This window comes from Pristiophorus japonicus, chromosome 3 (assembly GCF_044704955.1).
Source record: "Pristiophorus japonicus isolate sPriJap1 chromosome 3, sPriJap1.hap1, whole genome shotgun sequence".
NCBI classification, from domain to species: domain Eukaryota; kingdom Metazoa; phylum Chordata; class Chondrichthyes; family Pristiophoridae; genus Pristiophorus; species Pristiophorus japonicus.
In genome coordinates this window covers 205,113,934-205,130,216 of record NC_091979.1, presented here as the reverse complement: position 1 = coordinate 205,130,216, position 16,283 = coordinate 205,113,934, and the positions used below count along the sequence as shown (strand labels likewise).

General features: G+C 46.4%; 1 protein-coding gene across 1 annotated transcript in view; it reads left to right on the top strand.

The window, feature by feature from the left end:
* LOC139260081 (sperm-associated antigen 16 protein) overlaps positions 1 to 16,283 on the top strand; it is a 1,616,547-nt gene that overhangs the window by 1,425,003 nt on the left and 175,261 nt on the right. The window lies entirely within an intron of this gene.

The window sequence follows — 16,283 nt, the reverse complement described above, 5'->3', positions numbered from 1 at the left end:
GGAAATGAACAGGGTATTGGTGAGACCGCACCTGGAGTACTGTGTGCAGTTTTGGTCACCTTACTTAAGGAAGGATATACTAGCTTTGGAGTGGGTACAGAGACGATTCACTCGACTGATACCGAAGATGAGGGAGTTACCTTATGATGATAGATTGAGTAGACTGGGTCTTTACTCGTTGGAGTTCAGAAGGATGAGGGGTGATCTTATAGAAACATTTAAAATAATAATGAAAGGGATAGACGAGATAGAGGCAGAGAGGTTGTTCCACTGGTCGGGGAGACAAGAACTAGGGGGCACAGCCTCAAAATATGGGGGAGCCAAATTAAAACCGAGTTGAGAAGGAATTTCTTCTCCCAGAGTGAATCTGTGGAATTCTCTGCCCAAGGAAGCAGTAGAGGCTAGCTCATTGAATGTATTCAAATCACAGATAGATAGATTTTTAACCAATAAGGGAATTAAGGCTTATGGGGAGCGGGCGGGTAAGTGGAGCTGAGTCCACGGCCAGATCAGCCATGGTCTTGTTGAATGGCGGAGCAGGCTCGAGGGGCTAGATAGCCTACTCCTGTTCCTAATTCTTATGTTCTTATGTTCTTAAATTATACTCCATCTGCCAAATTTGTGCCCACTCACTTAGCCTGTCTATGTCCTTTTGCAGATTTTTTGTGTCCTCCTCACACATTGCTTTTCCTCCCATCTTTATATCGTCAGAAAACTTGGCTACATTACACTTGGTCCCTTCTTCGAAGTCGTTAATATAGATTGTAAATAGTTGGGGTCCCAGCACTGATCCCTGCGGCACCCCACTAGTTACTGATTGCCAACCTGAGAATTAACCATTTATCCTGACTCTCTGTTTTCTGTTAGTTAGCCAATCCTCTATCCATGCTAATATATTACCCCCAACCCCGTGAATTTTTATCTTGTGCAGAAACCTTTTATGCGGCACCTTGCCAAATGCCTTTTGGAGAGTTGTGAAATGTCTCCTTAAATGTACACCACTGTTCATCAACCATCCTACACTTTAATCTGTTTTCCCAGTCCACTTTAGCCATACCTTCATTGTCTCCTTTATTTAAGCTTAGTACTCTGGTTTGAAATCCAACTTTCTCACCCTCCAACTTTCTCACCCTCCATCTGAATTTGAAATTCAACCATTCCAAGGGGATCCTTTACACAAGGAGATTGTTTACTAATCCTGTCTCATTACACGACCAGATCCAAGATAGCCTGCCCCCGGTTGGTTCCGTTACATACTGCTCAAGGAACCCATCCCTTATGCACTCTATGAACTCTTCCTCAAGGCTACCCTGACCAATTTGATTTGTCCAATCAATATGGAGGTTAAAATCACCCATAATTATTGCTGTTCCCTTTTTACAAGCCCCCACTATTTCCTGGTTTATACTGCGACCAACAGAGTTGCTACTGTTAGGAGGCCTATAGACTATGCCCACCAGTGACTTTTTCCCCTTATTATTCCTTATCTCCACCTAAACTGTTTCAACATCCTGATCACTTGAGCCAATATCGTTTCTCACTATTGCAGTGATTTCATCCTTTATCCATAGAGCTACCCCACCTCCTTTTCCTTTCTGTCTGTTCTTCTGGATTGTCAAATACCCCTGAATATTTAATTCGCAGTCCTGGTCACCTTGCAACCATGTCTCTATGATTCCTCTTTGGCTTTGTCTGTAGCTTCCAGCGTTGAGGCGTATGCACTGATGACCATAGCAAACTGATTCCGGGTTAGGGTGAGCCGAAGGGTCATGAGGCGTTCGTTTATCCCGTCGGGGAAATTGCTAAGGTGCCAAACTAGCCAAACCCCTTCCTACATCTATCTGTAGTAAGTGACTCGCTACTGATGCCGTGAGGTGTGAATGTCTGCATCACAGCCTGCGTGGCAGCGCACAGTGGATGTGTATAAGGTGGGGTCTGGGCACAAGGAGCTACGAGTAACTATGAGGGCTGAAGGCCTGTGACTGCATATGGAGGATTAAAAGGTATTGTTGGTGTCCTCAGACTGAGTCGGGAGCTAGAAGGTGAGAGACGTTTGGATGGGCGGGACATGGGTTCTTTGAAGGTGTATACAACAACAAGGAGCATGGCTTGGAACACATAGAGAAGGCGTAGGCAATGTGAAGCAGTGACGCGCACAGGAAGGCATTACAAGGATAATGTAACGGGTACTCACCCTGATGAACCTAGTCAGGTCATTGAATTTCTTGCGACATTGAGTCGCGGTCCTCTGCAACGTGTCGCGGGCAGAAATGTGCCGTGCAACCTCTCTCCACAGCCCCCTGAAGTCTCTGGGGGATGATTATAGTCCTCCTCCAGGCAACGGGGCATTTTGGCTCCATTACACGGCCTCCAGCAGCGCCTCAAGGACTGTGGCCGAGAAGCGGTGAGCTAATTTTCTGCCTTCCTGTGCATCCATCCTCCCAGTCTCAGTTGAATGAGAATCTTGAACTGCGCATCTGCATACTTGATTTTCTGCGCCTTTCGGCTTTTCCCGCGATCTGATTCGGAGATCCGCGCATGCGCGATGGATCTACAAATGTACCGACTAAACTTTTGTTATCGCCCCCTCCCCCCAGCTCTGGTGTGCAATGGTTGATTTAGTGCCCTGTCAGCTCTTCGACCGATTCAGGTCGGGTGGCGCAAACCTTTTCAAGGCGCTAAAAGTACCGCTCCGCCTGGATTAGCGCCGCAACAGAGGCGCAACCGAATTTCTTCCCCTTAGAGACTTGGTCACGTGATGTAATGGAATCTACTCCCTTGGGCAGTCACCCTGTTACAGCTGATGCCTTAAAGACACAGTAGTTCAGAGGTGCAAAATGTGATGGTGGGGCCAGTGCTTTCGAGGCTAGATTGTGAGTGTTTGGCGCATGAATTATGGAAACATTGCTTACCTTTGAGTACTTATATTTTAATCAACTGTATTTTGTCACGGATAGGAAAGGGACAGGAAAGGCCAGCTAATCAATTAAGCCTGTCTCACTGGGCCTCGCCATCATAGACGTTTTTACACAGCTGGCCATGCCCAGCCATGCACTCTGGACACTGACTTAGGTGGAAGTTTTCCCCTCAGCCCCAAGATTAGCATCTTTCACTTGTGCTTCTCCTCTAACAGCATATCCAGACTTTCAGGGCTGGATTTTATCAACCTCGGCGGGTCCTTGGAGGGTGACGTTGGTGGTGGGTCCCAGCCCCACTGCTGGCTTCTGCCTGCTGTGTAGAACAAATTTACTGTGATTTGGCTTGTTAGGCCCGCCCAACAAGTTTTCTGAGCAATTGAAGCAAGCGGCTCTGATGATGTAATTTAAAGGGACCATGGCCAACTTTAATTTGACATTTGTGCTGTCAGTGTTCTACAGCATTGAGCTACTGTAAACACCGACAATCACTGCACAAAGGCTACCTCTAGGCTCATGACTCCTTCCACATGCTTATGGAGCGAGTCACAGCTCGCAATGCCTTCTAATGGGCAGAAGAGGCCTCCCCAGGAGACCAACGCAGCTTGGTTGCACATTGCACAGGAGGGCAAAAACGGGGATGTCATTAGGAGGACCACGCTGCAATGATTGCATGGCCAGCTGTGTGAAAATTTCTATGTGATGGGGAGGCCCAGTGAGACAGGCTTAATCAATTAGCTGGCCTTTTCTGTCTCTTTCCTATCCATGACAAAGTACAGTTGACTAAAAAATGCACGCTCAAAGGTAAGGAATGTTTCCACAATGCATGAGCCAAACATTGAGTCCACAACATGGTGCTAAACTCACAACCTAGCCTCGAAAGCACTGGCCCCACTATCACATTTTGCACCTCTGAACTACTGTGTCTTTAAGGCATCATCTGTAACAGGCGCAAACCTTTCAATGATCTCAGTAGATCACGAAACGTTACTACAAAGCCACACTCAGCCTCATCTTGCAGTGCCACTCATCACATCCCTATCACTCTGCCTTCCCTTACCACACCAACTTACCTTGCACTTCTCCATCTCACGAGCCACCCATCACACTCATCCTCATCCTAGTCCAATAATACCAACTGACAACACACAAGGATAGGCACTTGTGTGTTTTAGCCAATGTTCATGTGCAGTTTCTGTTCATGTGCTGTCAGACATTGAAATCTTTATTTTCAACCTTTTGCATTCTTAGACAGATTTGTGTGCACCTTTGGAAGTGGCTGAGTTAGTTGCAGTGAATGGTGAGATATAACGGTACCCTTCTGCAATGGTGATGAGTGTGAAAGGAATGGTTTGGGCATTGTAGGGATGCTTTATGGTGTTGGTGTGGGGTGGTGCCAACCTGACGCATCATGTGGCAGTCAGAGTGTACAGCGTCACTCTCGCTATGGTGAGGCTGTCCCTGGCTTCCCGAGCAGTAATGTGTTTGGGTGCTGATGCCCTGTGTCTTGTGCAGCATCAGTTGATTGTGGAGAAGGTTGGTGTTGTTGTTGGTGATGCTGGTGTTCAGGTTGGTGAAGCTGGTGTTCAGGCTGATTGTGGTGGGATTCTGAGGACCAAGGTGAGAGAGTATAAAGTACACCGATGCTGTTGGAATAGATGGCAGGTGAAGTTGAGATGACATAAGCGATCTGGGTGTGGGAGAGATAATGAGGTCAGACTGGATGGAGACTTGTGTAAAGACATGCAGCATTCTGCATCTGGAGTGGAAATGCAGTTTAGAGAAGCTAGTAGCTGAGGGAACATTTTTCAATCAGCTGGGAGCTTTGACTTGACATTTGAAGCTGTCAACTCATCAGCTGAGTCAATGGCCAATGACCTCTTGCCTCAGCTTTACAGACGCGGTCTAGGCATAGCGAGAAAGCGGTGGGCGACCTGTCAAATTCAAAATGCTGAGAAAAAAGCATTGTTAAGTGGCTGTAAACAAACCACTAATTATTTTAATTGACTCCTTGCTGCTCCATGTCAGGTCTGCTCATGGCAGCGGGTTGACAGCGGGGTCCCGACCCATTGCCAGATAAAAACATTTTCGCACCACTGATCACACTCGTTGACACCACTGAAAATTCCCCCCTCAATATTGAAACGGGCAGTTCTATTCACTTGTTCCAGAGTGCGTAAGGATAATAGTGTGCCAGAACAGTAAACATGACAAATGGACAGTAGCCCTTTAAGATCAGCAGCCCTTTAAGATTTGTTGCACTCCTCATTCCCTGCCCAGCTGTTGCTGCAGCACTCCATTTATTCACTGAAATGACACAGGGAGCATATTTCAATTAACACATGCCCACGTAAGCACTGTGACCACAATCATATTTTTATTGCACTTGGGAAATCAGCCCTGTAATTATTTGAAGAAACTTTATTTGATGGGATAGCTCCACAGTAAAGCTTTATTGCTATCAAGAGCATCCAACCAGTGGTGAAATCCCAGATGCAGGTATCCTATGATCATTTCAATGTCCACATTTGACCGCCCCCCCCCTTTAAAATCAGTTCCCTATAATTGCATACACAAATACAGATAACTCTGGCTACTGTGATTACGCCCCACCTGCCTCTCCTCCATTATTGGCAAAGCTTTCAGTCACTTCAACCCTGTTCTCCGGGATTCCTTCCTTAAACCTCTCTGTCTTGCTATTTCCAAAACCTATTTTTTCATCCGAGCTTTCAGTATCTTGATAAAACTCTTCTGCTGCCGCTCAGCACCTGTACCCTCATAGATAGAGCTCCTTGGGATGTTGTATTACATTAAAGGCGCAATATATATGCAAGTCGTTGTCACAGATAGAAACATCAAAATCGAAGGAAAAGAAAAGATAATCGCTGGAAGCAAAGAACCTGACTGATGGCATAATGGTGCAATATAAGATTCAGGAGAACATTGAGTTAACCATAATGCAATCCAGGGTACATAGAGGACATAATTAATTCACACAATGCAGTATTTTACAATTTGGGGAGTAATCTATCTTACTTGAAGATCTGCAAAAGATGTTTGTAGATGTAAAGTTTTTTTTAATTGTCTGCAAAATTTCTGGGGGGCATCTTTGCCCTGCGCCCCGATTGGGAGCAGTAATCTTCTAGGGCCGGGACTTTCTGCGCTGGCGCAGAAATCCCGGTCCCTCCGCGGAATTACCCTTACTGCTCCTCAAAGGAAGTGGAGCACAATCTCGTGCGCTCCACTTCCTTTAAGGACGGTAACCAGGACGCTGGGGGACGTGCTAATGCGCTTCAATACCCCTTCCCTTCACTTAAATGGGAGGGCCGCTGTGCACTCTGCAAGGCCTCTGATGGCCTCCACTAGGCCACCAGGGCAGCGTGCGACTGCGTCTGCGGTCCGGCACCCAAAACGGAGTGCTGGGTTGCACGATGGCGGACTGGACCACACTAGGGCTGTCATCGTTGATCCGACCCAAGAGTCAGCAGGCAAAAAAAGATGGTGGCCTGGGGCGCTGGCAACCTCCCCTTTAAGGAGCTCCCCGAGAGCGGATGTCGGCTAGCTTCGCGACACATGAAGCTGGCTTTGACATCCGTTCGCACCAGCCTTGCGGCCCGTATGGCGTTAAGGTGTCGGTGCGGGGTGGTGAGAGGTTGCCGCGCAGCAACCCTGGCGCTAACCACGGGGCTGCCATTGGAGCGCCTCCACAAACTCCCTGGCAATTTCCCAGGAGGCTGTAGCACCCCAACCCTCCCCTGGACAAGTCACCTCCGCCCCGTTAGCGCCCCTTGGAGGCACTAATGGGGCGATAAAATGGAGCAATTTCACCACCCCGGACTTTTGTTTCAGTGTCAGTTGTTTTCATCCACTTAAAAATGACAATTTTAAAACAATGCTGCAGACAGTTTCAACATTGAATGTAACTGATGTTGTCAGTGCCTGGAGCACAAATAAAGTCAAATTATACGGTTGAGTCTCCATTTTTTTTGTGCAATCAAACACTGAACTATGAAAATATTGCTTTGTTCAAGGACATTTCCAGCCTACAGTTCTATTAATAGAATTTTATTAAAGTATTCAAGCTGTTTAAAAAAATAATTCTGCTACTGCTGGAACCATTACTAGACCTACTTATGGAATAGCTACAGCTATGGCGCTGCAATCTTTTTAAACAGTGTGCATACTTGAAAGTGGCTACATTAATACAATTCCCTTAAATGTTCTTGGATAGCACAGTGTTGCAATGTTTTTTTTATATAGTTCAGCCTTTGATTGCATAGACACATGTCAAGGCAGCTGAAATTTCTATATTTATTGCATATCACAGAGAAAAGCTATAATAACATCTGTCTCCATATTTTTGCTGAATCACACACCAAACAATGAAATCAATGGTCTTGAAATCCTTTAATCGTACTGATATTCAAGTATGCATTTGTCTATAAATACCACCATGAATTGATCGATTAACTGACTCGAATGGCTCAAGTGACATTGTTCTGAGGAAAAAATTAGGACAAATTTAATCCGGCCAATAACCGTACCCTCAGTCTGCTCTCAGTCATCAGCAAAGTGAGTGAAGGAGTCGTCGACAGTGCTATCAAGCGCCATCATCATCATAGGCGGTCCCTCGTGCCGAGGATAACTTGCTTCCACCAAAAAGGGATGATTTCACAGGTGTTTCAATGAAGGATCTGATATCCCAGGTCCCGAAATGCATATAGAAGAGTGGAAGATGCCTGTGCATGGATTTTTTTTAACGTGTGGTGGTCATAGGACATCAGCCACCACACGGGCTTGACAGAGCTAGGTCTTGGTCCAGTGGCAAGGTATAACCAAGACGACTGGAGACCAGCTCTGCTGCACGGACCTAGTGCACACACATATTGCAGGGTGCGCTGGCCCATGCTGCCCCTGGGCCCCCCGCCTCTCCTGGGCCCTGATCACGTCGCTCCACGATCACTCGCTGCTCCTGCGCCCCAACCTCACCACTCCTGCTGTACCTGCGCATGCTCCAATCAGCGGCCTGGACCTTGGTGACGTCCAATCCATAAGAACATAAGAACATAAAAAATAGGAACAGAAGCAAGCTATACGGCCCCTCGAGCCTGCTCCACCATTCAATAAGATCATGGCTGATCTGATCATGGACTCAGCTCCACTTCCCCGCCCACTCCCCATAACCCCTTATACCCTTATCGTTTAAGAAACTATCTATTTCCGTCTTAAATTTATTCAATGTCTCAGCTTCCACAGCTTTCTGAGGCAGCGAATTCCACGGATTTACAACCCTCTGAGAAAATAAATTTCTCCTCATCTCTGTTTTAAATGGGTGGCCCCTTATTCTAAGATCATGCCCTCTAGTTCTAGTGTCCCCATCCGTGGAAACATTCTCCCTGCATCCACCTTGTCAAGCCCCCTCATAATCTTATATGTTTCGATAAGATCAACTCTCATTCTTCTGAATTCCAATGAGTAGAGGCCCAACCTACTCAACCTTTCCTCATAAGTCAAACCCCTCATCCCCAGAATCAACCAAGTGAACCTTCTCTGAACTGCCTCCGAAGCACGTATATTCTTTCGTAAATATGGAAACCAAAACTGCACGCAGTATTCCAGGAGTGGCCTCACCAATACCTTATATAGCTGTAGCAAGATTTCCCTGCTTTTGTACTCCATCCCCTTTGCAATAAAGGCCAAGATACCATTGGCCTTCCTGATCACTTGCTTTACCTGCATACTATTCTTTTGTGTTTCTTGCACAAGTACCCCCAGGTCCCACTGTACTGCGGCACTTTGCAATCTTTCTCCATTTATTATGCCAAAGTGCATGACCTCACACTGTCCAACATTATACTCCATCTGCCAAATTCTTGCCCACTCACTTAGCCTGTCTATGTCCTCTTGCAGATTTTTTGTGTCCTCCTCACACATTGCTTTTCCTCCCATCTTTGTATCATCAGAAAACTTGGCTACATTACACTTGGTCCCTTTTTCGAAGTCATTAATATAGATTGTAAATAGTTGGGGTCCCAGCACTGATCCCTGCGGCACCCCACTAGTTACTGGTTGCCAACCAGCGAATGAATCATTCATCCCGACTCTCTGTTCTCTGTGAGTTAGCCAATCTTCAATCCATGCTAATATATTACCCCCAACCCCGTGAACTTTTATCTTGTGCAGTAACCTTTTATGTAGTCCCCAAGGACAGAAGATTGGGAAGCGTTCATAAATTCATGCTGACTCCGCCTGACCGAATTTTGCTTTTCCAAATGCCCTGCTACTGCTTCTTGAATAATGACTCCAACATCTTCCCAACCACAGATGTTAGGCAAACTACTCTATAGTTTCCTGCTATTTGTCTGCCTCCTTTTTTAAATAGGGGCGTTACATTTGCAGTTTTCCAATCTGCTGGGACTTCCCCAGAATTCTGGAAATTTTGGCAAGTTACAACCAATGACACCAATATCTTTGCCACTACTTCTCTTAAGACCCTAGGATGCAAGCCATCAGATTCATTGGATTTGTCCGCCTTTAGTCCCATTATCTTACTGAGTACCGCCTCCTTAGTGATTGTGATTGTGTTAAGATCCTCCCCCGCTATAGCCCCTTGACGATTCATTGTTGGAATATTAGAAACATAGAAACATAGAAACATAGAAAATAGGTGCAGGAGTAGGCCATTCGGCCCTTCTAGCCTGCACCGCCATTCAATGAGTTCATGGCTGAACAGTTATTAGTGTCCTCCACCATAAAGACTGATGCAAAATATTTATTCAGAGTTTCTGCAATCTCCATGTTCCCCATTACTAATTCTCGTCCTCTAAGGGACCAACATTTACTCGAGCCGCTCTTTTTCTTTTTGTATACCAATAGAAACTCTTGCTATCTGTTTTTATATTTTGTGCTAGTTTACTTTCATAGTCTATCTTTCCTTTTTTAATCATTTTTTTAGTCATTCTTTGTTGGCTTTTAAATGCTTCCCAATCTTCTGTCCTTGGGGAAGAGTGACCATAATATGGTAGAATTTTTTATTAAGATGGAGAGTGACACAGTTAATTCAGAGACGAGGGTCCTCAACTTAAGGAAAGGTAACTTCAATGGTATGAGACGTGAATTTCCTAGAACAGACTGGCGAATGATACTTAAAGGGTTGACGGTGGATAGGCAATGGCAGACATTTAAAGATCACATGGATGAACTTCAACAATTGTACATCTCTGTCTGGAGTAAAAATAAAACGGGGAAGGTGGCTCAACCATGGTTAACAAGGGAAATTATAGATAGTGTTAAATCCAAGGAAGAGGCATATAAATTGGCCAGAAAAAGCAGCAAACCTGAGGACTGGGAGAAATTTAGAATTCAGCAGAGGAGGACAAAGGGTTTAATTAGGAGGGGAAAATAGAGTACGAGAGGAAGCTTGCAGGGAACATAAAAACTGACTGCAAAAGCTTCTATAAATATGTGAAGAGAAAAAGATTAGTGAAGACAAACGTAGGTCCCTTGCAGTCAGAATCAGGTGAATTTATAATGGGGAACAAAGAAATGGCAGACCAATTGAACAAATACTTTGGTTCTGTCTTCATGAAGGAAGACACAAATAACCTTCCGGAAATACTAGGGGACCAAGGATCTAGCGAGAAGGAGGAACTGAAGGAAATCTTTATTAGTCAGGAAATTGTGTTCGGGAAATTGATGGGATTGAAGGCTGATAAATCCCCAGGGCCTGATAGTCTACATCCCAGAGTACTTACGGAAGTGGCCCTAGAAATAGTGGATGCATTGGTGATCATTTTCCAACAGTCTATTGACTTTTGATCAGTTCCTATGGACTGGAGGGTAGCTAATGTAACACCATTTTTAAAAAAGGAGGGAGAGAGAAAACGGGGAATTATAGACCGGTTAGCCTGACATCGATAGCGGTGAAAATGTTGGAATCAATTATTAAAGATGAAATAGCAGCGCATTTAGAAAGCAGTGACAGGACCGGTCCAAGTCAGCATGGATTTATGAAAGGGAAATCATGCTTGACAAATCTTCTAGAATTTTTTGAAGATATAACTTGTAGAGTGGACAAGGGAGAACCAGTGGATGTGGTGTATTTGGACTTTCAAAAGGCTTTTGACAAGGTCCCACACAAGAGATTGGTGTGCAAAATTAAAGCACATGGTATTAGGGGTAATATATTGACGTGGATAGAAAACTGGTTGGCAGACAGGAAGCAGAGAGTCGGGTTAAACGGGTCCTTTTCAGAATGGCAGGCAGTGACTAGTGGGGTGCCGCAGGGCTCAGTGCTGGGACCCCAGCTATTTACAATATACATCAATGATTTAGATGAAGGAATTGATTGTAATATCTCCAAGTTTGCAGATGACACTAAGCTGGGTGGCGGGGTGAGCTGTGAGGAGGATGCTAAGAGGCTGGAGGGTGACATGGACAGGTTAGGTGAGTGGGCAAATGCATGGCAGATGCAGTATAATGTAGATAAATGTGAGGTTATCCACTTTGGTGGCAAAAACATGAAGGCAGAATATTATCGAATGGCAACAGATTAGGAAAAGGGGAGGTGCAACGAGACCTGGGTGTCATGCTACATCATTCATTGAAAATTGGTATGCAGGTACAGCAGGCGGTGAAGAAGACAAATGACATGTTGGCCTTCATAGCTAGGGGATTTGAGTATAGGAGCAGGGAGGTCTTACTGCAGTTGTACAGGGCCTTGGTGAGGCCTCACCTGGAATACTGTGTTCAGTTTTGGTCTCCTAATCTGAGAAAGGTCGTTCTTGCCATTGAGGGAGTGCAGCGAAAGTTCACTAGACTGATTCCCGGGATGGCAGGACTGACATATGAAGAAAGACTGGATCGACTGGGCCTCTGTTCACTGGAGTTTAGAAGAATGAGAGGGGATCTCATAGAAACATATAAAATTCTGACAGGACTGGGATGGTTAGATGCAGGAAGAATGTTCTTGATGTTGGGGAAGTCCAGAACCCGGGGTCACAGTCTAAGGATAAGGGGTAAGCCACTTAGGACCGAGCTGAGGAGAAACTTCTTCACTCAGAGAATTGTAAACCTGTGGAATTCTCTACCGCAGAGAGTTGTTGATGCCAGTTCGTTAGATATATTCAAAAGGGAGTTAGATATGGCCCTTACGGCTAAAGGGATCAAGGGGTATGGAGAGAACGCGGTTAGGGGTACTGAGGTGAATGATCAGCCATAATCTTATTGAATGGTGGTGCAGGCTCGAAGGGCCGAATGACCTACTCCTGCACCTATTTTCTATGTTTCTATGTCCTCCACTAGTTTTGGCCACATTGTATGCCCTTGTTTTTAAATGTATACCATCCTTTATTTCTTTAGTTAGCCATGGATGGCTATCTTTTCTCATCCCCTTTTCTCCTGACTGGAATATATTTTTCTTGACAGTTGTGAAATATCACCTTAAATGTACATGACTGTTCATCAACCATCCTACACTTTAATCTCCTTTCACAGTCCAATTTTAGCCAACTCAGCCCTCATATTTTCATAGTCTCCTTTATTTAAGCTTAGTACACTTGTTAGAGATCCAACTTTCTCACCCTCCATCTGACTTTGAAATTCAATCATGCTATGGTCACTCATTGCATGAATATTGGCTGCTGTTTCCCAGAATGGCCAGTTCAATTTTAAGCACTTTTGTGGTGGGTTTTTCAAGTCATCACGAATGGGATGGTCGATGTTGCTCATGATTTTTTCCATCTCACAGAGCACAGTGACGTCGCTGTGAATGGCAGGCAGGACAGCACTGCGAGCCACTTAGTTGGAGTGGACTTGAGCATCCCTGACACCATTCTCATGGCGGTGTATAGCTGCACGTCCACGATCTTTGTGTGGCGGCTGCAGGACCATGAGGCAGAGCAGTATTCTGCAACAGAGTAGACTAAGGCCACTGTTGCGGTGCAAAGTGTTCTAGCTGTGCTCACCATGATGTTCCAGCAGTTTCCAGACCAGGTTCACCCTGGTTTTCATTTTTTGGCCAGTGTTTGTGAGATGAGGCCAATAGGTGAGAGTCCTGTCCAGGTATTTTCGGTGGCATTCATAGGTAAATCACCTTCCGCAGAAGGTAACGTTGAGTTCTTCACCAGCGTTGTTGTTGTTCAGATGGAACGCCAATACAACTGTCTTCTTTGGATTGGGACGGAGACGCCAGGTACAGATGTAGCATTCCAGTAGGTCAAGATCACTTTGTGAGCATTGTACTTGCATCCTTTAGCATTGATGCCTGCGTCAGCAGTGCTATGTCTTCGGCATAGACGAACTTCCGGGGTCTGGTGCAGGGCTTGTCTCCCAAATAGATGTTGAAAAAGTCCGGTGTGAGCACCAACCACTGTGGCAGACCATCATGAGGCCACAGCCTATGCCACCAAGTATACAGTAGAAGAGCTGAGGAGGAGGAGGAGGAAGAAGAGTAGCAAACAGAAGAAGCAGAAGAGGAGGAGGCAGAAGGGAGGAAGCAACCAACACAGTTCCTTTCTGGTCGGGCTGTCCATGATTATTCGACTGTGGTACCAGTGAACACAACCCCAAATCCCCATTCACCAACAGTCCCATATTGTACCTTCCCTCTATTACTGACCATCACAGCGTCTTCTTGGCCACAATGCCACAATAAAAGCCACCACAAAACAAACATTCCAAACCAAAATTATAGATCAAACCATCCAATATTACATACCAAAGTCAACTGCTGTATGGCTTGTGAAATGCTGCTGACTTTCAGTGGGGAAGACTGCAGATGGTCTTGGAGGATGACCTCGAGCAGCTCTGAGCCTAGAAGATCCGGCTTCAGTCTGCACCATCTCGGCATGGACGGTGGCAGTGTGAACTGGCTGGCTGACAGGCGACAGCAACGGCACTGGTGGAATGGCAGTGGTCCAAGCATAAATGCTGTCATCCTGAGATAGCACAGCAGGCTCATGCTCCACGAAGCCACTGCCACTTCCCTGGGACAGTGCCTCAGCAATCCTCGTAATCTGTTGGAGGAGAGATTGCTGGACTGCTGTGACACCCTGCAAGCCCCTTACACCACTGGTAACAGCAGCTACAATGGCAGCAGTCTGAGCTTGTGAGGTAGCAAGCTGAGCCTGCTTGACGGAAGTCTGAGCTTGCACTGCGGCACCCAGACATTGGGTGGCTTCTGCTTGTGCTGCAGTGGAAACTGAGACATCGGCCAACAGGTGCTGCATCATGGTTGGGTCTATAAGTGCACTAATGCACTTATAGACTTATCACTTCCAAACTAGAAAAAATAGGCTCCAAGCTTGGCACAAAGCCATATGCAAGATTGGTGCCGGACTCCACCATTCTCCTTAACATTGCGCTCAGGCTTTCTGGCAGCCCTGCCAATGCACTAAGAATTTCACTGTGCATGCCCATCACCCTTCTTCTGTAGGCCAACCTGTCTAAGTCCCCATCTAAGTCCTGTACAACAGAACTCATGTGTGACCTCGCTTTCCGGGGAGTGGCACCTGCACTACCCTTTCCCCCTACCCTGGCTGCAGGCCACACATGCCCATGCCTCACCACATGCAGATCCCGTGTCTAAAATATCATCTAAAGTGCCAGTGTCTGAGCTGGTGGCAGCGAGTGTGAAATCGAATGACGGTGCGTCTTGTGCATCACTTCCTTCTTCCTCTTGTAGTCCCTGCTCCTCCACCACTGCATGTCCAGGTTGCAGTTCTTGTCTATCTGAAAGGAGAAAGGCAAAAGGTAGCGTTGCGGTGAGGGGACGGAGGTGCGGGTGTGGGTGCGGGGAGAGGGGGAGGGTGGTGTGGGAAGCAAGAGATGCATGCTTACACCATGTGCAGCTTGTAAATCAGAAGACATTGTGGGATGAGGGGTAAGTGAGATGTGAGAAGGAGAATTAGGTGTGAGGATACTGCCGCCTTGGATTGTTTCAGCTCCGCCGCTGGCTACGAGCTCAGCGATGGCCGTTCCATTAATCTCCAGCACCATTTCCTCCATTGGCGTTAGGTCATGCAGGCGCGCCTGTCTCTCTGCGGGTAACCCCTGCTGCCACCTTATCCTGCAAGAGAAAGAGAAGTGTATCAGTGAATGAGTGTAATGTGTTTGGGTGATGTGCCTGCCATGGTTGATTGGCTGGCAATGTGTGTGTAAGCTGTGATATGTGTGTGTGTGTGAGGCTTGCAGCAGTGATAAGAGTGTGAGGGTGAAGTGAAGCTCTGAATGTGAAGTATGAGTTGTGATTGATAGAGATTGTTTTATCAGGTGAGTGAAGAGAGTTGTGGTGCATTGAGCAGTGTCTGAGCCGAGTGGTTCAGTTGTAAGGATATGGCATTTGAGGATGATTTCCCTGACCTTGACCACTCCTGTGAAATCATTAAACTTCTTGTGATACTGCATCCAGGTCCTCAGGACTACACTGTTGGCATTGACCCCGATGGCTATATGCTCCCATTTCCTTTTACGAGTTTGTCTGGAGAGCCTCATGTCCACCTCCTGCACCAAGGCCTCCAGTGCTGCGTCAAAGAAACTTGGAACACACTCTTTGTCCTGTCGCGCCATCAGTATGTCTTCTTCTTGCTCACTATCTTCCCCAGCCACTTCCAGCACCTGCTGCAGCCAGAAGGTACCTCCCCTTTAAGAGGTTCAGGCTGCCTTTAAGTAGTGCAGGCTAGCTTTAAGTGATGCTCGCTTCACATGTACTTGGGCCCACTGCTGAAGCATGCAACCACTCAGCAGCATGTTCAGTGCTGGCATGCTACTATTATTTAAATGGGAGTCTTCAGCTCTTGAAGCTGAATTGCCTTCCACACCTAAAAAAATGGGAAAGGTGCTTCAGCACTGTCACAAGTGGCTCAGCAAGCCAGGGAAGGGATACCCAGAATCTCGCACGCAGTGATCCAGCTTTGTGCAAGGAGTCAACACTGCAAGAGAGGTCCTTTACCCACTGGGGCCAGGAAGCCCTCCCTCCAGAAAGAACAATGTAGGACCACATCACCGAGGCGGTCACAGACCAGTGGTCAACATCAGTGAATGCATTTTCAAAAGCCGTCTCCTATCAACTACACCACTAGCCTCAGCCACTTGTCAATGCACAACTCTCCTCCTCCCCCACCAATCACTCATGTACCAATAATCTGTACCAAATATGAGGCACACCTGCCATTCCTAACTTCACTTCACCCCCTTGAAGGAGATAGTACTGGCCATTCTTGGCAGGGATATGGCTGAGCCCCTGGCCTGCGGTGGGGCTGAAAGGATACAAAATACTGGTTATCCTCCTTCTCACAATCACCTCTTGCTTTCCCGCCCTCCCCTCACCACAACTCCACTCTTGTACCTTCCTCATTTCACACACCCAAG